Source organism: Orcinus orca, chromosome X (genome assembly GCF_937001465.1).
Source record: "Orcinus orca chromosome X, mOrcOrc1.1, whole genome shotgun sequence".
Lineage (NCBI taxonomy): Eukaryota > Metazoa > Chordata > Mammalia > Artiodactyla > Delphinidae > Orcinus > Orcinus orca.
The window spans coordinates 95,798,264-95,826,016 of NC_064580.1; the positions used below are offsets into that span (position 1 = coordinate 95,798,264).

Genomic DNA, 27,753 nt, shown 5'->3' on the forward strand with positions numbered 1-27,753 from the left:
AGAAAATATCTCCATGAATAGGTTTTTAATTCATATGACTTTTAAAGACTATAGTCCTATTTAAGTTGTGTTTACCCTTTCACTAACTTAACCTAAGTCAGAGAAAAGGATATTGCCAAATCAACTTTAGCAAGCAAACAAAAATTCTAGCCTTGTGGGGAATACATACCTTACACTCATTTTTTAAAAATACGACCAATTACAACTTCCCATCTATGATTTTCTGGAAAATATGGGTTAGCAACCATAGAGTTGCACATCAAATGAGGTATTTGATTCCCAATCAATGATAAAAGACTAAAGCAAACCCGAGACTTTCCGGGCTAACCCAGATGCTGTAAGCTTAAGGACTTCTTCACATTATTTGTAAGCTCCAGTTCTTGGAAGAGGCTGTACCCAGTACAGCCTAACGTTCAGTTTACTAAGAAAGATTTAACTTGGCCCTTAAGAAGACCACAGATGAACAAGATAAGGCGCTATGCTTCATCAAAGGGTAAAGGGGGGGAGCCGGGGAGGGGGGGAGGACAATGAAGCTCCAGTATCTATAATGCAGCGTCCTGCTGAGGTAGTTGTGAGCCAACGTGCTGGAGCCAGACGGCCTGGGTCCAGTTCTTGGCACGACAACTTACTAGAGTGGGGTGACCTCGGGCAAGTTCTGTGCCCTCTGTGCCTCATCTGCTACAACTCTAACAGGGAGGGAATACTACTCCTACCTCCCGGGACTGGTGTGAAACTTATAAATGAGTTGATCTCACAGCCCGAGCCATCACAAACTTCTTTTAGGTTCTCAAAAGCACGTAGCTTAATCTCTCACCTCTGCGTCTAGCACATCCTTTTCTCTCTGCCAAGAACATTCTCTTCTCCCTTTTCCTGGCTTCCTTTAGGTCTCAGTTTGAATGACGCTTCTAAAAAGCCTTCCTTGACCTGCCCGCTTTACGTCAGGTGCCTCTGCTGTTTCCTCTCCCAGCACAGCACCTAAACGCGTTCAAGTTTCTGTTCCCCGGCTGGGCTGTAAGCTCTTTAAAGACAGAAGTCATCTCTGTCCCCATCGCTGCTATAATCCCCAGAACCTAGCACAGTACAGGTACACAGTAGGTGCTTACTAAATAGTTCTTGACTGAAATAACAAGTCATACTAAAGACGAAGGAAACCAAAGAATGATTTCCCAGTTAAATCTTTCACTCTATGTATGTATGCCTCCTCACATCTGAGATACATACGCGTGCTTCCTCTCATACACTGACAAGCTTGAAATTAAACACAAGATGGACCACATTCTGGCACAGTACAAATTTTACTCCCATTCTGGGTAGGAATCATGACTTCATCAGCAGAGCGAATAACAGTCTGTTCAGTATGTTTACACGTATGATTTCATGTCTCATATTCCAAAGCCTTTACTTAAATAAGGATATCACAGCAAAATTATATGGCTAGTGTAGCGCTCTGATTCTCATCAGCTGGGCTAAATGAAACCCGTTACTGCAATTGGCACAGATGGAGAAAAGAAAAGGAAGGTGAGACCATAAACATGGGAGAAGAGGAAAGAAAGAAAAAAGTGAAAGTAGAGGTAAGAGCAACATCAGCTGCTCGTCTACAAGGTACCACTGGGTGGCGCCAGTGCCCCTGGCTATCCAATACAGATACAGAACCAGGACTCGGAGCCATCAGTCTGCCTGTATTTTCCAGAGCTTAGGCTGGATGCTCAGAAGTCTATTTTCAACATGCTGATGGACAGATGCAATTCACCAGAGTTCAAGTTCTCTGCATATGTCATCAACATAGGCATAAGTCTTAAGGATGTTGTGTTTATCAGAGACACCTGGAAGGTGATTTGTCAACATTTTTGCCTGCTGAAATGTTTCAGAGTCAGCTCACCATTCTAAATGCAGAGATTCTCAGTAGAGTGAGAGGCCAGGGGTTCTCAGTGGAGTGAGAATGGAGGAAAGGGATCATAATGACCTAGAAAGCTTTTTTAAACTATTAGGTTGAACCATATAAAATTGCCAATAGTTGAAAAGCTGTTACATACACAAATATAGCAATTTCAAATGGTTCAACCCAATACACACATATTTAGAATCACTGGGTTAATGAGCCATTGTTACTGATAGGAGTGTCCTATTTCTCAGGTTTGTTGGGGGGGAAACGTTGAGAACACCCGCACAGTTTGGCCTTAAATCATGAAGAATTAACTGAACAAAGAAATGGAAACAAAATAACTAAGGACAGGGAATTCCCGGCAGTCCAGTGGGTACGACTTGGCGCTTTCACTACCGGGGACCTGGGTTCAATCCCTGGTCAGGGAACTAAGATCCCTCAAGCCACTGGCATGGCCAAATAAATAAACAAATAAATAAGGCTAGGGAATAGATTAAACTACATTAAAAATAGAAGACATGGGAAGATGTTCACAAAAAATTTAAATGCTATATTAAGTGTAAAAAAGCAAATTACAAAACAGTATATAAAACACATTTTGTTTTCTAGGGGAATCCAAAAACGTTTGGGGGATACAGAAGGATATATACTAAAAAAATCTCAATAGTTGTCTCTGCGTAGGGGGACTACCCGTACTTTGTTTTGTTTTTTTATCCATACATGTTTTCTAAAATAAACATGTATAACAATTTTGGATCCTGGAACAGGAAAAAAATTAAAGACTTTGGTAGTAAAACTAGGGAAATCCAAATAAATTCTAGAGTACTGCACCAGTGTCTGTTATGTAAAATGTTAACTTTAGGGGGAGCTGGGGAAAAATATCCAGGACCTCTGAACTATCTTTACAAATTCATTGTAAATCTAAAATTATTCCAAAATGAAACACTTATTTAAAAAAATAAGCCATGTATTAAGATCACATTTTTTAAATCCAGAAGAAAAAATCCATTTGGTTAAGAGATTCCTACATTTAAATAAGAATATGGTGGAATAAAACTTCTTTGGTAGAAAGAAGTCTTGGAAGAAGCTATGCCTTCTAGCATGACAACCAAAAGTTGTAAAGACTTAATGACATATGCAGTGACTTTCATAATATGAAAGTGATGTTATCCTATTGGGCATAGGCTCACTGAAGCAGGAAACAAACGGTTGAGTCTCTATTTTCTTTGGTTTTGTAATCATCACTGCTGAAGACTAACCACCATAAGGACATTTGAGGGAAAAAAAATTAAAAATAAGTATAGCCAGTAACCACCCTTTTCATCTGTAAAATTTTTAAAAATTTAGTTTCCCAAATCTTGGGCAGCTACAGGTACATGCACATGCATTTGTTCAAGAAAAATTCAATGAGCGTTTACCAAGCCCACTCCTTATGGAGCTTACTGTTCAATAGACAATATTTTAAGAGGACATGAGACTAACATAGAGAGCAGACATATACGTATAATAGGAAAAGAGGGATACCCAAGAGCCAACCCTCAACCCTATAATAATAGCCCAACCAGACTTTTTTAAAAAGTTAATAATAATAGCTACCCTCTGGGATTATCCAGTTATACCTGTTAATGCGTAGGTAACAGCTGGCTTGCTCAAAATGGATTTTTTACAATTTCCTTTAAATATTAGGGCAAGGAAAATTATGCAAAGCCTGAAAGTGAGGTTCTGAAAAGGAATAAAGGAAAGGACAATGCAGAGCTAAAAACACAAACAGAAAACTAAAAGGTCTGGATCAATTTCATCTGCAGACTACTATCCGTCTGTTACAAACAGGTTATAACCTTCTGGTTATAATAATCCTCCAGCAAGTGTAAAATTTGGAATAAGTTAGTTCCACTGCAGAACACACACAACAGGGGGTTTCCTTACTTGTAGGTTTCCTTACTTGTAGGTTTCCTTACTTGTAGGTTTCCTTACTTGAGTATTGACAATGTGTCAATATAAGGCACTTTTGCAGAAGATGAGATCCAAAACAAGAATTTCAAAAACAGATTTAAAGAGAAGCACCAGTGTACTAAAAACTCCCAAGCAGAGCAGAAGTCTTTTTCCCATCTCAATGAAACACTGTTTAAGGAAGGGGAGTTATGTGTCCCCATAAAAACGTCAGCCAAGAAACTTGCTATAACTTCAACAGTGTTGATATTTCCGACCAGCAGATATCACCCATTTATCCCTAAAGCATTTAACTTCTGCTGTACCTACAATGTGTAATTTGCTTTTAAGACATCCCTTTGCAGTTATTTCTGTGTATAGTTAAGCGAAAATACATCCTCTTTAAATTAGGTTATAATTCAATCCTCCTGGAAGCATCTGCAAACAATGTGAGCAGCAGTAAAAGGTAAAGGCGGTTCTCTTTCTCATGTACTATACGGGGCAACCTGCTGCTTACTCTTCTTCAAAAGCAAAACTAAGGTCAACACAGAGGAGGTTCTGAAAACAAACGTTCTCTGTTTGAGGCCTGATGGTTGTGTGACAGCAACAGGCCAGATTTTTAAAGAATAAGAAAAGGGATTATCAGAATGCTTCCAGCACCTCGATCTTATGGTTTCCAGGGCTGCTATGTCTGAAAGTAGAAGAGAAAGGCATTGAGGTTCGGTGCCTGGTGCCAAGTCCAGGCAACATCCTGATCTTTCATTAGCAATGGGCTACTGCCGGTAAAAGCAAGAAAAAAAAATTTTTTTTAAAAAAAAGGTCTAGCAATCGCAGGACATGTCCCCAGATCTGGCCAAGTACCAAACTCAAATTCTAAAAGTTTAGCTCATTCCACAGAACAATTTTATGGAACCCAAATATGTAACTGTATGACTTTGAAACATCATTGATTTTCTTTCACACAGGAGGCAGAGGTCAGCAGCAGAGGCAACAAATCTAAGAATTGATTTTCCATCCTAAGCAGACTCCTACTCACTCCTCTCAAAGCAGAAGAGACATTTTCTCATGATCTCATGACAAAATGTTATGACATCTAGAAGAGACCAGACATATAAAATGACCTTAGTGTCACATTAGCTAGGAATGATGCAAAATTAAAGAAATCAACTCTAGGTTGAAAAGCAATTCTTTCAGCCAAAATTAGCTGCTTCAAAATGAGTTGCTTCCATCTCATCAAAGTCATTAAAGTAACATATATGTGTTTCATAACAACAATTCTGTCTTTGGAAAAACACACAGTTTTGACTCACTTTTGCAGATTTCCACCAGAGACTGTGATATCAGATTCAACACTGCAAGGCTTCTCAACACACTCTTAGCTTAGGGACCCAATAGACTACAGCTTGTTTTTAAAATATGTCTCTAAAGAACAAACTGGAGTTGAGATTCCTAGTTTTCAAAACTCAAGGTATGCTCTGGCTAGAGACCATATGTTCATGGCCAACTCTCACTCCTTTGGTCATGCCCTAGTACAGCACTGACCTCCTCTTTCCTGTGGGCAGTGCCCTAAGCAACATGACCCTTCAGTCAAAGGCAGGGAGGGAGGTGGTCAATAGTCTTCCTCAGTTGAGGACAATTAGAAGCTAGATTGTAAGGAAGCACTTTCTCCCTAAGAGGTGAAAAAAAACCCCTACAATCTTTAGGGTTAGGGGCTTTTTGAGAAAAAGATCAGCTGTCTGAAAGTTAAGTTAGGAATGACTCTCCCATTGCACCACATGTACTATATCACTGCAATCATAGGCCAATCACTCCACACAAACATTTCATATAACCAAGTAACAACGGCTCAAATGCAGGGTACCACTGAGACAAGATAGAGATTGGGAAGCTATCTGAGCACTGGAATATTCTTCCTCCAAGAGCCAGGTAGAATATTCTTCTACCTTTGCAGAGCCCTTAGGCTTACAGTGACTCCAGAATGACCCTACTGAGCTAGGATTCAAGTCAGCCGGCACTTCTGGGGTTGAGGATCACCCCTCATTCAATTCTACTCAGGCCATAAAAGAAAGGCTTAAAAGTGAGGTTGGGGAACTCCATTTCAAAACATGGATTAAAAAAGGAGGTGGGGGCTTCCCTGGTGGCGCAGTGGTTGAGAGTGCACCTGCCGATGCAGGGGACACGGGTTCGTGCCCCGGTCTGGGAAGATCCCACATGCCACGGAGCGGCTAGGCCTGTGAGCCATGGCCGCTGGGCCTCTGCGTCTGGAGCCTGTGCTCCACAAGGGCAGAGGCCACAACAGTGAGAGGCCCGCGCGTACCGCAAAAAAAAAAAAAAAAAAAAAAAAAAAGGTGGGATATTCACCAGGGAAGTTTCCATTTTGCAGCTGTCTTTTCTAAAATTACTTGTAAAGAAGTAAATTCTTTGGAGGATACTTCCTAAAGAAAGCTACTCCCTTACTAACAGTTTAATATTCAACAATCTCCTGGTGATCAAGAGAATATTCAAATTAATGTAAATATGTGCATAAATTAAAAACCTGCTTCCACATAAAAACCCTGGCCTTTATACTTGACACTAAAAACAAAATCTAAGCAGAGGAATCCAAAATTTTCTGGTGGAAAAGCTGTGTTATATAATGTCCTTACGAGTTCAGTCATTCTGCTTGAAAATGTAAAATGTGTAACTATATTTGAATGAATATGCTAATACTGACATTTCTTTCTATTGGGGGAAATAAACACTACACAGCTTCCCATCTGCAGGTTGCTATAATTCACCAAACAGTGAGCCTGAACCATGACTTTTCTAGTTTCCAGAGTATGGAAACCACCTGCTTCACAGAAATTCCAACCTACTCCTGTAAGGAAGTGCCTGGGCACAAAAGGAATCCCAAATATTTCACCAAAGGCTTTAAAGCATACTAAACTAACCTTGCAGCAAATCTTGAAGGTCTCTGTGGTTCCAAGTACAAGAATACCATTATCCTAGCCTGCTTTTCTCTTTTCTGCTCTATTTGAAACACATTCGTCTGACAGTTGTTTATGGCTAGATCTGCCCAGTTCTACCCCCCAGTCAAGTGATGATTTTTCAATTACTCTTTTAAGCTATGTCTCAACTTAGTATCTTCAGTGGTCATGGGGAACACAGCATCTTTTACTTGGATGCGTCCCATGAGATACTAGTGCTAGTTCTGTCTTCTCTTCTGTTTCCAAAGCCATAACTGAACTTTAAGCTCATTCAACCAAGTTCCTGTTTCCTGTCTGCGGGAAACGTTCAGCTTTCAGTTCATTTGAGAAGCAGAAATGACTAACATATTCTGAGAATAACGAATGATCACCATTTCAGCAGGAGCAGCTCTGCCCATTTCTGCAGGCTTTCTCTGATGACTCACCACTCGGGTACCCCCAGGGGAGTGGTCCTTCAAAACCCTATCATTACTTTTTTTGTAGTATTAAAATGCTTTAGGCACATGTTGAAGGTAATAAACAGGATACCTAAGAGAAAACAGGTATTTCACCATGCCTTCCACTGCCTTAACTTCTTAACAACCACTAGAAGCCACCATAAATATTTTCAATACCTCTGTTACTAGCCTCATCTCACATGTCTCTGTCATCAATCAACTGAGAAATGGGAAACCTCTATTCTGACTCCCACATAAAATCTGCTAACTTCACAGCGCCTATGAAAGAAAAATCCTCTTGCTGTGAAATCAATTCCAGAAAGGCCAAAATGCACAAGATACACAGCCTTGGAGAGCAGCGATGCTATTTCAATCGCCATAACAAAAATATGAGCAGCTACGCTAGGCCATCACATTAACACCATTGTCTACAAGGTAGAATCTTCTTTTGTTAAATACTCTATTGAATTCATCATAAACTACGGTCTTTTCACCTCTAAGTCCCACAGCATAAACCCAGAAAAGGTTATAATGAGCCTAGGGCGGATGTGCTTAATAAATGCTTCTAGAGGACATGCGAGCAGAATACGTACATACTTGCCCAAATCCAACACAGTTCTCCTAATGTACAATTTTATATACTACAGACTGAGTTACCATACACAAAGATCCATGTTGCCACAGAGACCTAGATTTTCTTTACTTTTGTAAGCTGTGAAAGAACACAACTAAGCCCACACATTTACCAAAAATTAGACCGGTTGGTTTTTCTTTGAACCAAAATAACTGTTCAAGTTCAGTTTTAAAATCTTCATTAAAACCAAACCCCACCCAAAAGATTCCTAATGACATGTTAATACATTGCACTTATACATCATTACTAGTAACTACAATTTAAACAACATGTGCATAAATTCCAAACAGAACTGAACTGGTTTAACATTGAGGATTTTTTAATTCCTTGGTTATTTACTTTTGGTGGCCATGACTTTAAGATTATAGTTTGTCCTAGAAACCAGTTATTTTAAGTGGAACACTATACTTACATGGCACAGTGTTGTTCTTCTTCCCACTAAAATGTCTTTTTCACTTATTCAGAGTTACCAAACGTGAAAGATGCTCACAGTATAGAGTCAAGTTAAAGGAAGCAAATTACAAATAGGTATGCACAGTAAGAACCCATTTTTGTAGAAAGAAGATACGTATGTTTGCACACGTGCATGTATGTGTGCACACGTGTGCATGCAAGCATCCAAACATGTGTGTACACAAACGTGTACCCAGAAGTTGACAATAGATCTCCCTGGGTATGGGATTATGGTGCTCTTATTCTTCTTTATACTCATATTTTCAGTGCAGAAAATTTAGACAATACAAATACTACTTTAACAAAGGGAGAAAATTATTTTTAAAAACTACCCGAGTGCTGTCTAAATACAAGGCATTCACTCCATTTCAGAATCGCATTGTAATTATCCTCCAGTGTGTAATGTTGCGTATGATGAATCTGTATAATTAGTATCAAAATAGTAATCATAAATTAAAATGCACTGTAGAATTGTATAGGGTAAAATGTATAAGTATCTCTATACTGCCTTCCTCTAACACCACTCCCTTTTGCCCTAGAGATAACCATTTGTGGTGCGTATCAATCACACTTTTTTGTATTATCCATACGCATGGTAAGGTTTTGTTCTTTTAGATAAGCAGAATCATGGTATACGGACTGTTCTATAACTCCCTCCTCTGCCCACCCCCCACCGTTAACAACATATTTTGGAACTCTTGTGTCAGTTTATATAGGTCTTTATATAGGGTTTCTTTCCTTTAATAGCCCCATGTTATTCCACAGAACAGCATGCCATTATTTAAATCATTCCCCTTCTGATGGACATATAGGGTGCTGCCAAGTTTTCACTGTTATGACCAGTTTCACTGCATTGAAATCTTGTATGCATCTTTATACAAATGTGCAGGTATTTCCTTAGAATAGCTTCCTACAGAATTGCTGGGCCAAAATATATGCATATTTAAAAAATGAGAGGATTTTGGTACCCTCTATCAAAAAGCTACACAATTTGCACTCTCATTAACAGTGTATGAGAGTGCCCATTTCTTTCAAAAAGTGGATATTATAGCTTTTGCCAATGTATTTGGTAAAAAAAAAAAAAAAAAAAGGTTTCCATTTCCCTAATTATTAGAATGAATTTGAGCATCTTTTCTTTTTTAATCATCATTTCAATCTCTTCTTATGTGAAAGGCCAATTCATAACCCTGTGCCACTTTTTCTAACAGGTGCCTTTTTCTTATTGATCTGTAGGAGCTCTTTACATATCATAGATATTACACAGTAGAAACCTTTTTATCTAATGTTATTTGGAACACTTGATTAGCTAATTGAAAAGGTCAACTAAGGTGAACAGTCATAAGAAAATATGCACATGACAAACATTTCATTTTATCTTCATTTTATCAGTGGTAAATGTACACTCATTCGTCAAACTTTTGATAAAGGGCCAAGAAGCCAAGACCTTTCTTTAACTCCAGGCCCCTGGATTGTAAAGAAATTTAATTTGAATTCTTAGATAATGTAGAACGTCAAAGAACTTAAAAGACACTTGCAAGGAACTATGAGTAGAGAACCCCTCAGATTTTTATATTTATTTTATACAAATCTTTTATCATTGTCTTACCCACACCTAATTATACAGTAATAACTTGCTTTCATCAACTCTTTCCAAAGCATACCATTTGTTTTGTTATAATAAACCTATCCCCCAGCTTCAACAATTATCTATACGTGCTGAATTTTGTTTCTTTCACAACTCTATGCACTCCGTACCTCAACCCCCATATAATCTGAAGCAAATACCAGACATCATATCATTTCATATGTAAATTTTCAGTAAGAACTTCAATTCCCCACTACTCAGACTGTACCACATTATAAAATATGAAAATAAATTACATATTTACAAAAACAAGAACAACGAGCATATATAGGTTCAGTAATAAAAGCATCTGTTGTACTGGTGGGTCCACAAGCCTGGCTTACCTGAGACCAACCTACTAATATCAAGTGTTCAGGGCACAGTGTATTTTACGAAAGAAATGAGTATCATTTAATATGGTGAGTCAGTTAAGTAAAAGTCAATAAAAGCTTCCACTGCATATGTAGAAGTTATTTCCCCCCAGTCTGTCATATGCCTTTTTAACTTTGTTATGGTGTCTTGTGCTTTCCAGAAATTTTTAAAATACATCCTTAATGTATTTTTGTGTATGATGTGAGGCTGAGATCCATTTCTTTCCAAATATACAGCCCACAGTGCTAACTCAATTTCCATTTTCAACATTACTTGTAGGTAGGACGTTTAAAAGAACTAAAGTGTGAACTTCTAATGTACGAAAGGAAGCTGTGCAAACAAAATAATAAACCAGCCAGTCTTAAGGTCAGCTTGATAGGCTCAAACTACTATGTATTTAAAGATCACAGGGCTTCCCTGGTGGCGCAGTGGTTGAGAGTCCGCCTGCCGATGCAGGGGACACGGGTTCGTGCCCCGGTCCGGGAAGATCCCACATGCCGCGGAGCGGCTGGGCCCGTGAGCCACGGCTGCTGAGCCTGCGCGTCCGGAGCCTGTGCTCCGCAACGGGAGAGGCCACAACAGTGAGAGGCCCACGTACGGCAAAAAAAAAAAAAAAAAAAAAAAGATCACAGAAGTTTGGGGAGCAGGAGCAACAGTGCTGCCATACCTGGCTCTGTCGTTACCGCTCTGGCTTACAGCAGGATCTCCAAAGGACATCGCAACTGGACAGGCCTGCTTCTGAATCTCACTATTTGCCCTACTTGTAGATTGACATTCACACTGAAATACCCCACACTTGACGACAACAACAACAACATCAACCTTCCCAACTCTCTATCCATTCCTTAATGCTGCTCCTAGACCACAGTGCCTTCCGACTTAGTTAAAGAAAATGAATACACTGTTCTGAACCACAATTTCCCATGGAAATATACCTAAAAGATACTAAAAGTCAAGGTAAAGTTTGTCAAATTTCCTTTATAACATAGACTCAATAATTTTTAAGGTTGCGTTATCTCTGGGCAAACTTTTTGTGTAAAATTTACCAGAGAGTAAATTGGCTTTTAGGGTCATAAGTTCTCTGTTTCAACTCTGACATTGTATTTTGAATGCAGCCAGACAATACATAAATGAATGGATGTGCCCGTGTTCCAACAGAAATTTATTCATAAAAACAGGTGGTGGGCAGGATTTGGCCACCGGCAGTATTTTACCAGCCCTTGTCTTATACCAATGATTGATCTTTTTCAAATCCACTACCCTGGCTATACACTTATTTGAGCAAATATGGTGACACTGAAGGGACAAGTAATAATTTCAGTACCACCTTACAGAAATGAATACTCTAAAAATCGATCACTAAGCTCTTCCTGTAAGTTCTCATAATATGAGCACATCTATTTTTCAAAATATAACACTGTAAGTCACCTTAAAACTAATGCTTATTCTAAAAGATAATTAAAATGAACATTAAGTAGCTACTATAAAAGAAAAACATGAGGTCTAGACAGACAAATTCAACAGTCTTCTATTCACTATTCTGAGTAGCAAAAGCCTACTAAATCTATCATCATATTCGCAACTTCACTACTTAAAACGCAGAAGCAGACTTTCAAAGTACATTTAAATGAGAACACGATTTTTTTCTTTGGACTACTTACCACAAATGTTGATTAGAAACTATACAGTTTTGCCAAAATATTTTAAAATTAGAAAGTGAAACCAAAAATCTCCTTGGCATATGACGTGTCTACTTAATTTTAAAATATTAATTTTAATGTTTCATTTGACTGCCCGGTAAGGCAGAAATTATATTTTAAGGCACAAAAGGATGGCAGCCATTTTAATATAGTGAGAGCATGTATGAGTATGTACACACACTGAAAGCCATCAAGACCACTAGTTCAAAGAATACATCTGAGCTCCAGGATTGCTCAAAGAAAAAAATATTCACACTGCTTACAGAAGTACTGGATGTTATACAGAACAGCAAGGAATAAAATTAAATAACAAAGGTACATAAGACCCCTTAACACAAAAGGCATGATCCATAAAAGGAAAAATTGATAAACTGGACCTCATCAAAATGAAAGATTTTTGTTCTGCGAAACTTCCCTGTGAAGACGACGAAAAGGCAAGCTGCAGGATGGGAGAAGATATTTGCAAACCATGTAGCCAACAAAGCACTAGTATTAAGAATATATAAAGAACTCTCAGAACTCAACAGTAAAAAAAAAAAATCCAACTAGAAAATGGACAAAAGACACGACCACACATTTCACTGATGAAAATACAGAGATGGCAGATAAGCACATGAAAAGATGTTCAACATCATTAGCCACCAGGGGAATGCAAATTAAAACTATGACAAGATATCACTATATACATATCTATCAGAATGGCTAAAATAAAAAATAGTGACAACACCAAGTGTCAGCAAGGATGAGCACAATTCATGCATTGCTGGGGCACGGGCGGGGGGATGTAAAATGGCACAGTCACTCTGGAAAGCAGTTCGGCAGTTCCTTATAAAACTAAACATGCAACTACCATACGAACAGTGATTGCACTCTTGGGCAACTATCCCAGAGAAATGGAAATTTATGTTCATACAAAAACCAGTACACAATTTTTCATAGGAGCTTTATTCATAATAGGTTACAAACTACGGGAAATAGATGTCCTTCGATGGGTGAACGATTAAACTGTATACATCCACAGCATGGAATACAACTCAGGAATGAAAAAGAACTATTGATACAAGACACATTCCCTGCATGAATCTCCAGGGAATTACACTGAGTGAAAAAAAGTCGATCTCAAAAGATTACACATCGCATGATTTCATTTGTATACCATTCTTGAAATGACAAAATTATAGGCAAGGAAAACAGATCAGTCGTTGCCAGGGATCAGGGAGCGAGGGAGATGGCTGTGGCTATAAAAGGGCAACATTAGAGACCTTTGGGGTGATGGAATTGTCCTGTATCTTGACTGTGGTGGTAGTCACACGAATTTACACATATGGTAACACTGCATAGAACTAAATACACACACGCAAGTGAGTGGATGTAAAACTGGAGATCTCTGAATCAGGTGGATGGACTGTATCTGTCTCAATTTCCTTGTGACATTATGCTACAGTTATGCCAGATGTTACCACTGGGGAAAATTAAAGGGGATTATTTTTATGATTGTATGAGAAACTACAACTATCTTAAAATAAACAGTTAAAAGAGAAAGGAAGATAAAGAATATATAAGACCAACCAATAGCAGGAGTGGAAAAAATAAAGCTTTCATTTTTGCTAAAGTCTCAATAACTGAAAGTCAAGGAAAGAAAAAAAAAAAGAAATGCCAAGAAGAGAGCCTACAGGCTACAATCATCTCCTCCTCCCCTGGGGAGCCTTAACTTCCCCAGGATTTTGCTTCTGTCCCTGATTTGACTGTTGTTAATAAAAATAAACTGACATACAAACTGTCTCTCCAAAACTTCTACCATCATCACCTCCATCCTGAACTATAAAACTAAACCTTGCAGGGTAAGGATTGTCTTCTTAACCATCATATCCTAGTGGCCTGGCACAAAATACGTGACAGATGGAGGAACAAGATAAGTTGAATGAACGAACAAATGAATGAATGACTGAGATGCCTGCATATTCTTTTCAAGCGCCTAGCCAATTACAGTTACAAGGCAGTATGTATACATTCCCGTACAAATTTCTTAAAAGCCCTGAATGTTTAAAAATAATAATAAAGTGTGGTATGCACACCCTTCACTTGCAAGCTTAAGTTAGCAATCCTGACTTTTGTAAAATGCTTCCCAATTTATAGACTTCCACATATAGTAATTCATTTGATAAGGATGAATTAAGAATTATGCATATATAGATTGGAACCAGTGTAAGCAGATCTTTCAGAAAAACGTTCTAAATAACTAAGGATTTACCTTAGCTTAGTTTAACTAAGGATTTACGGCACAGCCTTAATGCAAATTGTGAGAGAGATATATATATATGTATTTTTCAAATTGGGGGACTTATACGGATTATTCTGCCAACATCAAGACCCTTTGACAGATGCAAAAATGAAGAGAGGTAAAGTGACTTATTCAAGGTTATACAATCAGCTAGCACTGGAACTGGCACCTGAGCCTCTCCAGAGTCCCAATTCATTTCTCTTCTCACTGAACTGGGCAAGCCTGTCCTTTCTCCACCCATCCCACCCCTACCCAAAACACTCAAACAAAAAATCTGAATCTGAATCTCTTATTTTTAAAATAGGGGTTTTAGGGGGAAAATTGAATTTATTCAAGATGTTAATTGTTGCATTACACCTGTGGATTTTTAGGTGTCAAATTACTTCTCCTATCAGAACAATAAGGTACTTTATTCTGTGGTGCGAGCAGACTAACAGTTTAATGTTTCATCCTCCACCTAAATGGCAGAGAGGGTGTTAATTATTCTTACAAGTCTCACACTTCTTTTCAATCGTAAAGATGAGCTCTATTACAATCCGAGGAAGAGGCCTCACACTATTAAAATCTTGATTGATATGCTCATTGACAGTACAGTCATTGGATCTCTGCTTACAGCCTTATGTACCAAGAGCAGGTAAAACTATCTGTTACAGGCAATATAAAAGAAAAAGTAACGTAGCAACAAGCAACTACCGGGAAATGAGGATTTCATCAGGTTAAATCTCCGTTATGCTGCAACATGTTACTAAGCATGAGTTTAGAGGTCCTGGAATCAAAACACTAGAAGGAACCTTCGTTCAACATCCTCATTTTTGTAAATGAGGAAACTGAGGCGTTGATCAAACCATTAACCAATAAAGCAGACTGCTTACTTTTTCAAAGGGGTTCATTTAAATGCCATTTAGCCCTTATTCTCCATCTCGCCGTTTCTTAGAGGGATGATTTTTTTTTTTAAGGTGAAAACGATGAGAGCAAAGTCATTTCAAGAGGGTGAAAAAAAATGCCTTTGAAGGAGGAGATGGCTGGAGTGAAGAGAAGAAATGACGTCTTATTTAAAATATGTAACCCCTTAATGGGGGCTAGGCAGTGAATCATATTCTCCTCGATTCTTCTCTGTGCTATTGACATCGACCACAGTTCTTTCTGTAGGGCAATCGAATGAGAGGAAGAGGAAGTGAATAAAGCTGATGCTAAATATACAGCACCCATGGAGGACAAGGATGTAGATAGGTAGAACAGGAAAAAATAAGAGCATGTTTCTGCTAGAAACCAGCCGTTTTTCTAACCTACCTAAAGATACGGAAGCTAAGAGGATATCGGAAGCTAGGGCATCCCTCAAATTCGAAGGGCGGATGCTTCTAGGGCCAGAGAGATCCCCTAGCTCTCAGATATAGAGAGACTCGAAGGGGACAAAATGGAGTTGAGGTCCAGGAGCGCCCTAAAGGTCGTTTGGAGGTCTGGCGAGCCCTTGATGTGCTCATTTGGAAAGAAAGGGTCATGGCAAAGCCTAGTACCCCGATCGGGAAGATGCTTTTGGCTCTCGGAGGGCGGTGAGCGGCAAGAAGAGGCAGGCCAGGGTCTCGAGGACCCCAGACCTCAGCAAAGGAGATGATACCGGGACCTCGGGGATCTTCCCGGCCCCGGAGGAGGCGGGAGGGTAGAACGCCCGAGCTCCAGAAGAAAGCGAGCGGATTCCGGTAATGGAAACGTCCCCTCAACCTCCTCCGGGCTCAGGTGTGGGACCCCGGCACAGCGGGGGCCCCGGCACAGCGACAGGGCACGGGTTGCCGGGGCAGGAGCCTCGCCGGCTGGGGTTACTCACCGGAGGCGCTGCCTGCGGCGTCTCCGCAGCCGGTCGACACTCGAGAGGCTGGTGGAAAGGAGCCGCGTGCCCGCTAGCGCTGGGGCAAGGAGGGGCGCGCCACGGAGGCCGGAGAAAAAGCCGCAGCGGCGCGCGCACACACGGAGGGCCGGCGGAGGAGGAGGCGGGGCGAGGCGCAGCGTGGCGCGGGCCCGGAAAAGACGCGCCCGGAGGGGCGGGCGGAGCGGGGGCGCGCGGTGGTGTGGCACAGCCGGCCGAATCGCCGGCGAAGGCGCGCTCGGCCCACCCACGCTCCCGCCTCCGCTCACCCCGACGTCAGCCGAAAAGGAGGGCCCGAGCGGGCTGCTAGCGGCGGGGTGGGGGGGGGTGTTCGGTGTGCTCCGGGGGAGCTGAGCCGGCTAACGGCGCCCCGCGGGCTCACCGCAGGGTCCAGCTCCAGTCCCCGGGGCCGAGTGATTGAGCGTGTTTTCGGGAGGTCCGGGCGCCTGATTTCAGCGAGGTGCAGAACGGACCCACTCCCGCACCTGCGCTCGCTTCCCAGAACTCCACCCCAGAATGAAAGTTCCCCTCGGGTCGTCCTCCAGCTGCCCTTTCAAGATATTCATCTTCGGACTTCACTGCTCTTCCTATAGAGAGAGATCTTAACGTTCTTTGCCTAAGACATCCTGCTTCTCCCAGCCCCAGCTAACGCCTCTCTTCCCTTTATCTCGCCTCTCACTACGTTAAGACCCCATCCAGCCATCCCCACTTATGAAATATTACAGGAATGCAGGGTTTTCACTTAATGCCTTGCATTTCCACGATGGTGTAATGGCAAAAAAGCTCATAACTGATAAGGAAACGTCACCGCAGCACTATGACATCTTACTGGCCCCGATTGTTGTTTCTGAGCCAGTCCTACAAATACTGTTCCTAAGAGATTCAAGAAATTGTTGGTAAAAATAAAATGCTGGCGAACTGTCTCGGGGTTTCAAAAGAGACAGACCATAATTGCAAATGAGCCACGACAAACTGCCAAGAATATATCACCAAAAGAAAGAAAATGCCAGTATGCTTCCAGTTGTCTGATGCATAATGGAGGACTAGCTTCCTCTTCTTGCTAGGAACAGACATGTCATTTCACTCGCTGTTTTGTATTTTCCCATAGAATTACTGGAGGTAACAACGTGTGTGTTTGTGTGTGTGTGTGACCACCTCAGGTTACAGGCTAGAGTTGTTCTTAGACTTTAGTATGCATCTGAATCATCTGGGATGATTGTTAAAATATGGATACCTGGATCTGAGCAGGGCTGAGAAATATGAATCTTTAATAAGCATCTCAGGTGACACTGTACGTGGTTGGAGGCCCACAGTTGGAGAGCATAGAGCTACAGCCTTTGTATGTTACTTCTCTGAAGTGGAATTACTCATCCAATTTCCAACAGGCCCACCCACTTATATATAATATGCCTATGAATTTTGCTATGGCAGTCATATAACTTCCTTTTTCGAGATTGACCTAGAAAGTTCAGGACTTCAACCAACAAGTTTGTCATGTTTATTTACAAGATCTTGTTGTAATACCAGAAATAACTAATCATTTCTCAGCTATATAATTCACTGGGTACCTACAGTGACAGAGCACTGTCATGTACAATAGGGTTAACACAAACGAAATCAAAGAAATGATCATCCCTGCCCTCAATAAACTTAGTGTCTAGTGGTGGAATTAAAACACAGACACAGGGCTTCCCTGGTGGCGCAGTGGTTGACAGTCCGCCTGCCGATGCAGGGGACGCGGGTTCGTGCCCCTGTCCGGGAAGATCCCACATGCCGTGGAGCGGCTGGGCCCGTGAGCCACGGCCGCTGAGCCTGCGCGTCCGGAGCTTGTGCTCCGCAACGGGAGAGGCCACGACAGTGAGAGGCCTGCGTACCGCAAAAAAAAAAAAAAAAAAACAAACCACAGACACAGAACAGACCCAGTGTAGCACGTAAATCAGACCAAAATGAAAAAGAACACATAATGAAAGAGTACTCTTGTCAATTTCCTTTACTAGCAGTCACTGAGCTCAGACCTTTTCAATTAGGTAACTTCCTATGAACACTGAGTCAGTCCTAGGTTACTGAAGTTCTTCCAGCTTTACAAGGTATAAAGGGAAGAGCCTGAAGCTATCAGTTTTTGTTTGTATGTATGCATATGTCTACATCTATACCTATGTATAAGGATGTCTGTAAATATAGATATAGAGGTACTTATCAGACAAGAAACTAGTTGAATTTTCAAGATCGTTATCACTTACACTATTCATTAATGCTGACAGTTCTGGCTACCTTTATCACCTACTGTACCCCACCTTTTCCTCTCCACTTAACCACACCCCGGGTGAAGAGGATAAAAGAGCTACATCTACAAAAAGGAAACCAAGTGTATCCACACTATTTCTAGCTGCTCTTTTTTCACTTTTTCAGGGTCAAAATAAGCCTTGCTTAATTTCTTGTCCTCAGAAACCCTCCAGAACAACTACCCAGGAACAAAACATTCCCCCAGCCAACTGTCTGACATTTTAGAGAGAACATTTGCACCATTGTTTACTAGTTTGGAAGACAGGGGATTATTATCCCATTTACAAATAGAGAAACAGATGCAGGTTAAATGACTTGACTAGTCATACAACTAACTAGTAGCAGAGCCCGGATTTCCTACCACAGTTGCCAAGACTCCTAGACCGGGGTGCCTACCACTACATCAGGCTTCCTGGGTAATAAGTTTTTCCCAGAACTATTAGTCCAATTAGAAACAGAAGAGATAAACATGTGAAAATGGAGAAGAGTTAGGAAAACGTACAGTGCAATTGACAGATTCAAAATACAACATAAAAGCCACCGAAAGCATGGAAATTAAACTGAAGGCAAACAATTTACCAAGACAGCTCTGTTAGCGGGTACTGATATATAGGCCTTGCCCATTTTATTCTCCTGTAACAAGAAGCTGAAACAGATAGCCAGGCTGCTCTTGGCATTAGTTATTTATGGAAGGGCAGAAAACAACTGTTCTTCATTGACTGTGTAACAAGCCTTTGCATGTTAAACATACTTCACATGTTTGTAAAATAATAATTTCCTTTTTGGTCCCACTACAAGCAGCAGGACTTTATAATAATATTTGCATAGACAAATGATGTTATGCTTTGTCATTCATGAGACCTTTTTTTTTTCTCAGACCCAATAACCAAGCCAAATATTGTCTTCAATGGCATGTCTGAAACAACTGGTGAAATCAGAAACCTAGGCAGAAGATGCTCTCACTGTGAACATAAATAATAACCTAGGCTACTCCTTTCAAAAATGGCCAAAGACACTGCAGCTAGATTTAATGTTATTTTTTGAGAAATGACTTTTTTATCTTTTCAAACAACGATTTCTTGTCATTCCAGTACATTTCACTGGCTTTTAAATTAATTGAAAAGCCAAAACAAATAGAAAGACACTGAACGCATCTGGATGGGAAAACACAGTATAGTAAAAACTCGGTTCTTCCCAAATTCATCTGTAAAGTCCAAATCAAAATCGCAGCAGGGTTTTAATGAAACTTGAATTGACTGTCTCTCATTAACTCGTTCTTTCTCTTTTGAAAAACGAATTCCTATCCCCTCTAAATAAAATCCTCCACAATATCCTTGCAAATTGCTTTAGCAACCTTCCCAAAAAGAGAAATAAATATTCATATTATCCATAAGGCCAGAGGCAAATTAATGGGCGGTGGTAGTCATCAAATCTGCAAAAAGTTACCTTTTTTTATATTTTGCCCATTTTCTGTAGTGATTCTAGCCCAGTAATGTTAGGGGAAAAGGTCATCAATATCATAACTCACCTTAAATCTCAATTTTCCTTTCCTTTTCACATACAAGAAGATTTGATTTCATCACCCATTCTTAAAAGACAAGCCAAATTTTAAAATTTTAAAATTTGTAAATGTCCCTTATTCAGAATCATTGGCTACTAGAGTCAGGAGGCCACAGAGAGTCAGAGTAGCAGGAGGAAAACTATTTGGGCTTTGGACTTGGACCACCCTAGACCAAGTTATATAACCTCTTCTGAGCCTCAGCCTCCTCATATGCGAGTTGAGGATAATAATGGTACCTCATTCATAAGGCTTTTCTGAGGGAGGGTTCAATGAAATCATGCTCTTAAGATGCCTGGCTTATGGCAAGCATGTAGAAAATGGTGGCTATTAATTACTAACTTTGACCTCCTCATTTTACAGATGAGAAAAAAGGAAACTAGAACCAAAACTCGTATCCTTCCATTACACCACACCTATCTTTCTCCAGATTCTCCTATTTATTTAGTGACTTCTTTAAAGCCAAGGGCTAAATCCCTTTCGAAGTGGTCCACAACCACCACCTTCACTTTCATTCACTAAATCACTCTCTGACCTCCAAGCCAACCCCCATTCTTTTCAATCCTCTAAATGTACCCTTTATAATGCCTTCTATGAAATCCACAAGCCCCATCATTACACCTAGGTATTCACTCTGCTTAAACCTTCGAACATTCATTCAAAGCAATCCTTTTTCAAACTAAAATACTGTAAGAAATATGTCTCCTTCACTTGGACCATATATGGCAACTGGTACAGGCCAAGTTATTGTTATTCAAATGGAAAATCTTTAGCAAGTGATTGGATAATGATGGCCACCAGTTATTGAATACTTAGTATGTGCCGGGCACTGCCCCAAACACATTACATGTATTATTTCATTTTACCCTCGCAATGAGTCTATGAGGTGGATACTATTATTATTCCAGAGGAAATGTACATATGACTGAATAAGTAATGTTTCACATGTCCATCTCATTATCACATAAACCCATCTAAGAGAGAAGCAAAGTCTCATTTTGGAACATCCTACTTCTATATTAGACCCAGGGAAAACCCTTCCTATAAAAAGACATTTAAAGCAAATACCTTGAAGGCGAATTCATAGATTTTGAGGGTCACTTTTGGCTATGATATGTATCTAATCCATCCACACTGGCAACTTTCAGAATCGGTGGCTAACCTCAACTTTCTGCAAGTTCATTTCAATGGTATTTATGAAAGAGTTCAACAAATCTGATTTTATTGCCCCTGGGCAAAATTTAAGTATGGCAGTCTAGATCAGTTTATGAATCAGCTCCTGCCTGAGACTATGCTCGCTCTTTATTGAGCCATGGTGCAGATTAGGTCCTATATGAAGGTGGACAAACTCTTAGTAGCTGTACACCACTGTACATGGAATAATACATTTCTGAAAGGCTATTTACAAAGCAAATTTTCACACAGCAAGCCCCACTTTCCACTGATGGTCTCTCACTGTTGTGGCCTCTCCCGTCGCAGAGCACAGGCTCCGGACCCGCAGGTTCAGCAGCCATGGCTCACGGGCCCAGCTGCTCCGCGGCATGTGGAATCTTCCTGGACCAGGGCACGAGCCCGTGTCCCCTGCATCGGCAGGCGGACTCTCAACCACTGCGTCACCAGGGAAGCCCTGATTGTCTCTTTATTTTATATATATATATATATATATATATATATATATATATTATTACAAATGAAGTGCGTGTTTACTTCTTTTGTTCAAATAGAAGTATATGAAGTAAAAGAATCTCTGATACCTCTCCACAGACATAACTGTAAACAATCTGGTATATATCATTCTAAATGTTCGCTGTGCATATATACAGTCACATATACTTATTTTTTCAAAATGAGATTATGCATATTGCTCTACAAATTGCTCTTATGCACTTAATAATATATCACAAACATTATTCCATGTCATTATGTTTGTATGTAGATAGGCATCTAAAGAATTTTACCTCATCCTTTTTTCACTGTTACACAGTATTCCATAGTATGGGTATACCATAATGTATTAGTCATATCCCTATTCGTGTACATTCAGGATTTTTCCCAGCATTTTGCAGAAGCTGCTTCTTTTTGGGAAATAAACAAGCTGACCTAGGGCTAAGAGAAAGACTAAATACAGAAACACAAGGAAAGCACTGATGCAAAGTACACCTGTAAATTAACAAAAAATAGCCAAGAAGTAATAAATATATGAAAAACAGGTCTTAAGTTAGTGCAGAACAGACCACTTTTCTGATAAAATTTTGTGATCATAAAGTTTGATAGAGCCTTTATCTTATCTAGTACAGTTTTTATTTTTGACATCTTTATTGGAGTGTAATTGCTTTACAATGTTGTATTAGTTTCTGCTGTATAACAAAGTGAATCAGCTATATGTATACATATATCTCGATATCCACTCCCTCTTGCATCTCCCTCCCACCCTCCCTATCCCACCCCTCTAGGTAGCCACAAAGCACTGAGCTGATCTCCCTGTGCTATGCAGCTGCTTCCTACTAGCTATCTATTTTACATTTGGTAGTGTATATATGTCAATGCTATTCTTTCACTTTGTCCCAGCTTACCCTTCCCCCTCCCCGTGTCCTCAAGTCCATTCCCTACATCTGCATCTTTATTCCTGTCCTGCCCCTAGGTTCATCAGAACCTTTTTTTTTTTTTAGATTCCATATATATATGTGTTAGCATACGGTATTTTTCTCTTTCTGACTTACTTCACTCTGTATGACAGATTCTAGGTCCAACCACCTCACTACAAATAACTCAATTTCTTTCCCTTTTATGGCTGAGTAATAGTCCATTGTATATATGTGCCACATCTTCTTTATCCAGTCATCTGTTGATGGACACTTAGGTTGCTTCCATGTCCTGGCTATTGTAAATAGTGCTGCAATGAACACTGTAGTACATGTCTCCTTTTGGATTATGGATTTCTAAGGGTATATGCCCAGTAGTGGGATTGCTGGGTCATATAGTAGCTCTATTTGTAGTTTTTTAAGGAAATTCCATACTGTTCTCCATAGTTGCTGTATCAATTTACATTCCGACCAACAGCGCAAGAGGGTTCCCTTTTCTCCACACCCTCTCCAGCATTTATTGTTTGTAGATTTTTTGATGGTGGCCATTCTGACTGGTGTGAGATGATATCTCATTGTAGTTTTGATTTGCGTTTCTCTAATGATTAGTGATGTTGAGCATCTTTTCATGTGTTTGTTGGCAATCTGTATATCTTCTTTGGAGAAATGTCTGTTTAGGTCTTCTGCCCATTTTTGGATTGGGTTGTTTGTTTTTTTGTTATTGAGCTGCATGAGCTGCTTGTATATTTTGGAGATTAATCCTTTGTCAGTTGTTTCATTTGCAAATATTTTCTCCCATTCTGAGGGTTGTCTTTTTGTCTTGTTTATGGTTTCCTTTGCTATGCAAAAGATTTAAGTTTCATTAGATCTCATTTGTTTATTTTTATTTTCATTTCCATTTCTTGAGGAGGTGGGTCAAAAAGGATCTTGCTGTGATTTATGCCATAGAGGATTCTGGCTATATTTTCCTCTAAGAGTTTTATAGTGTCTGGCCTTACATTTAAGTCTTTAATCCGTTTTGAGTTTGTTTTTGTGTATGGTGTTAGGAAGTGTTCTAATTTCATTCTTTTACATGTAGCTCTCCAGTTTTACCAGCACCACTTATTGAAGAGGCGGTCTTTTCTCCATTGTATATCCTTCCCTCCTTTATCAAAGATAAGGTGACCATATGTGCATGGGTTTATCTCTGGGCATTCTATCCTGTTCCATTGAACTATATTTCTGTTTTTGTGCTGGTACCATACTGTCTTGATTACTGTAGCTTTGTAGTATAGTCTGAAGTCAGGAAGCCTGATTCCTCCAGCTCCGTTTTTCTTTCTCAAGATTGCTTTGGCTATTCGGGGTCTTTTGTGTTTCCATACAAATTTTAAAATGGTTTGTTCTACTTCTGTGAAAAATGCCCTTGGCAGCTTGATAGGAATTGCATTGAATCTGTAGATTGCTTTGGGTAGTACAGTCATTTTCACAATGTTTATTCTTCCAATCCAAGAACATGGTATATATCTCCATCTGTTTGTGTCATCTTTGATTTCTTTCATCAGTGTCTTATAGTTTTCTGCATACAGGTCTTTTGTCTCCTTAGGGAGGTTTATTCCTAGGTGTTTTATTCTTTTTGTTGCAATGGTAAATAGGATAGTTTCCTTAATTTCTCTTTAAGATTTTTCATTGTTAGTGTATAGGAATGCAAGAGATTTCTGTGCATTAATTTTGAATCCTGCTACTTTACCAAATTCATTGATTAGCTCTAGTAGTTTTCTGGTAGCATCCTAATATGAGGAAACCTCTAAAATTGGAAATAAATACTAATGCAAAGACCACGTCAGCTTCTCTCATCTGAGATGACCAGCTTCACCCTTTCCATTGGCTTTGTATATTAATCCCAAGATTATGAACATGCTTTACCTACATGTAACATAACCCTTCCCAGATAGATCGTAAGCTCTTGACTCTTCATCAGGGACTAGAGTTGTCAGTTTTACTCCCCTGGCAATGGCAATGAAATGACCCAGAGCTCCCCAGGTCTTGTGCCACAAGGCCTGGAAGGAAGCTGTATGGGTGGCAGGGCAGAATCACCTTATCATTTAGTATAACGTTTTCCACAGGTGAAGGGAGGGGATCGTTTCAAAACCCAGTATCTTCCTGCAAAAAATAAAATCCATCATCATATCAAGTGAAAGTCAAGGTATCTTCATTTGAGGTCACAGAAGTTATGGAATTTAAGACTGGTAAAGTTCAGGAGGTGAGAAATGTTTTAGCCACTGACTAGGAAATAGTGTTATGTCCTGTCTGAGACAGTTGCATTATGTTTGATAAACAAATATCTACGACACACATTGCAAAACTTAGATTAAGAAACCTCAGGGCAGAGGACAGATCATCACATGTAGAAAATACCGAGGCACTTAGCCAGTACACAAAGAGGAGTGTGGCTTCAGAACTTGAAAGCCTGTGTCCCTAGGCCTTATTTTTTTCTCCTTTTTAACTTATTCTGTTGATACATGTTTGAACTGAGGCAACAGTTTTAATTTTTATATATGCAAACATAGAAATAGTATGCATTGCCTCTGAAATTTAACATAACACATGAACTTCTCAAATAGAATTTTAGAGCTGTAATGGACTTTAAGGATAATCTAGAGTCCAATCATTCATTTATTTACAAATGAGGAAACTGGGGCTTCAAGAGGTTAAGTAATTTATCCAAGTTTACAGAACTAGTTATTTCAGAACTGGGGACCGGAACACAGATCTCCTGACTGGGCTCAAAGCTCAACCTATTTTGCTACATTGCCGACCTCATGTCAATTTGCCAGACGTTTGATAATCTAATCATAAGCAAAATTACCATAACCACATTTATTAAAGTGCCCTGTATTGCTCAGATTAAAAGAACAATCAGGAATATCATTTTAAAAAAACAGGAAAATATGGTTTGTTCCATTTATGTGGAATGTGTCTGAGAAAGCAAGTGGAAATTTTGAGGGGAAAGATGATTTCTTCTCCATTACCTAATTTGTTAAAGAAAAAAAGTAAACTCTTCCAATACATTTGTCAATTATCTGCATGTGGTCAATCTACTCTACAAAGGTCCACTCCTTTGTAGAGGAGGTTGCAACCTCCTCTTTACCCAATGGATACATGGAGTTGGTGGTCAACTTGCCCCATCTATATGCCTTCCATACTTCCTGTCTGCCACTTTTATGACATTCCTGCTATGATACAGTTAAATATAACTGTATCAGCAAATATTCAAGGCCAGTAAGACCTGATATCAGAAAGGAACTTTGCAGTGTTATGGAAAATGTGATATTCTCAGGAGTTGAGGCCAGGAAGACATTTGGGGTATCTGCCAAATATAATTTTATAACACTAGCTCTTTCATTCCTGTTTGCTTCTGATCTTTCTATCTTCTGCACAGTATAAAAGAAACTGTAAAAGTTCAGAAATATTCTAAAGTCAGAAATAATCTGAAGATGGTGGAGTAGAAGGACATGCACTCACTCCCTCTTGTGAGAGACCCAGAATCACAAATAACTGCTGAACAATCATCGACAGAAAGACACTGGAACCCACCAAAAGAGATACCCCACATCCAGGGACAAAGGAGAAGCCACAATGAGATGGTAGGAGAGGTGCAATCACAATCAAATCAAATCCCATAACCCCTGGGTGGGTGACTCACGAACTGGAGAACAATTATACCACAGAAGTCCACCTACTGGAGTGAAGGTTCTGAGTCCCACATCAGGCTTCCCCCCTGGGGATCCAGCAATGGGAGGAGGAATTCCCAAAGAATCGGACTTAGAAGGCCAGTGGGATTTGATTGCAAGACTTCAATAGGTCTGGGGGAAACAGAGACTCCACTCTTGGAAGGCCCACACAAAGTAATGTGTGCATTAGGACGCAAGGGGAAGGAGCAGTGACCCCATAGGAGACTGAACCAGACCTACCTGCTAGTGTTGGAGGGTCTCCTGCAGAGGCAGGGGATGGCTGTGGCCCACCACAGGGACAAGAACATTGGCAGCAGAAGTTCTGGGAAGTACTCCTTGGTGTTAGCCCTCCCGGAGTCCACCATTAGCCCTACCAAAGAGCCTGTAAGCTCCAGTGCTGGGTCGCCTCAGGCCAAACAAGCAAGAGGGAAGGAACTCTGCCCTACCCATCAGCAGACAAGTGGGTCAAAGTTTTACTGAGCTCTGCCCACCAGAGCAACACCCAGCTCTACCCACCACTGATCCCTCCCATCAGGAAGCTTGCACAAGCCTCTCAGATAGCCTCTTCCACAAGAGGGCCAACAGCAGAAGCAAGAAGAACTACAGTCCTGCAGCCTGAGGAACAAAAACCACATTCACAGAAAGATAGACAAAATGAAAAGGCAGAGGACTATGTACCAGATGAAAGAACAAGATAAGACCCCAGGAAAACAGCTAAGTGAAGTGGAGATAGGCAAGCTTCCAGAAAAAGAATTCGGAATAATGATAGTGAAGATGATACAGGACCTCAGAAAAAGAATGGAAGCAAAGATTGAGAAGATGCAAGAAATATTTAACAAAGACCTATAAGAATTAAAGAACAAACACAGATGAACAATACAATAACTGAAATGAAAAAATACACTAGAAGAAATCAATAGCAGAATAACTGAGGCAGAAGAACAGACAAGTGACCTGGAAGAGAGAACGGTGGAATTCACTGCTGTGGAACAGAATAAAGAAGAAAGAATGAAAAAAAATGAAGACAGCCTAAGGGACGTTTACGACAACATTAAACACACCAACCTTCACGTTATAGAGGTCCCAGAAGGAGAAGAGACAGAGAAAGGACCAGAGAAAATATTTGAAGAGATTATAGTCAAAAATTTCACTAACATGGGAAAGGAAATAGTCACCCAAGTCCAGGAAGCACAGGGAGTCCCAGGCAGGATAAACCCAAGGAGAAACACACCGAGACATATAGTAATCAAATTGACAAAAGTTAAAGACAAAGAAAAATTATTAAAATCAACAAGGGAATACACTACCAAACGTAAGGTAGATAGCTAGTGGGAAGCAGCCGCATAGCACAGGGAGATCAGCTCGGTGCTTTGTGACTGCCTGGAGGGGTGGGATGGGGAGGGTGGGAGGGAGGGAGACGCAAGCAGGAAGAGATATGGGAATATATGTATATATATAACTGATTCATTTTGTTGTGAAGC

At 40.1% G+C, this 27,753-nt stretch overlaps 1 protein-coding gene and 1 pseudogene across 9 annotated transcripts in view; one reads left to right on the forward strand and one right to left on the reverse strand.

Annotated features, from left to right (window-relative positions):
* ACSL4 (acyl-CoA synthetase long chain family member 4) overlaps positions 1-26,648 on the reverse strand; it is an 86,385-nt gene extending 59,737 nt beyond the window's left edge. For 6 of the 9 annotated variants that reach the window (XM_004281531.4, XM_012537353.3, XM_033408786.2 and 3 more), the window contains exon 1: positions 16,101-16,241. The gene's annotated coding sequence lies outside the window, so the exon portion shown is untranslated. Of the gene's footprint in view, positions 1-16,100; positions 16,242-26,512 lie in introns of those variants that run through there. The other 3 variants (XM_049705239.1, XM_049705238.1, XM_049705237.1) reach the window with 2 other exon arrangements.
* LOC117197312 (uncharacterized) lies at positions 1,533-16,732 on the forward strand (annotated as a pseudogene).
* Positions 26,649-27,753: the final 1,105 nt, after the last annotated feature.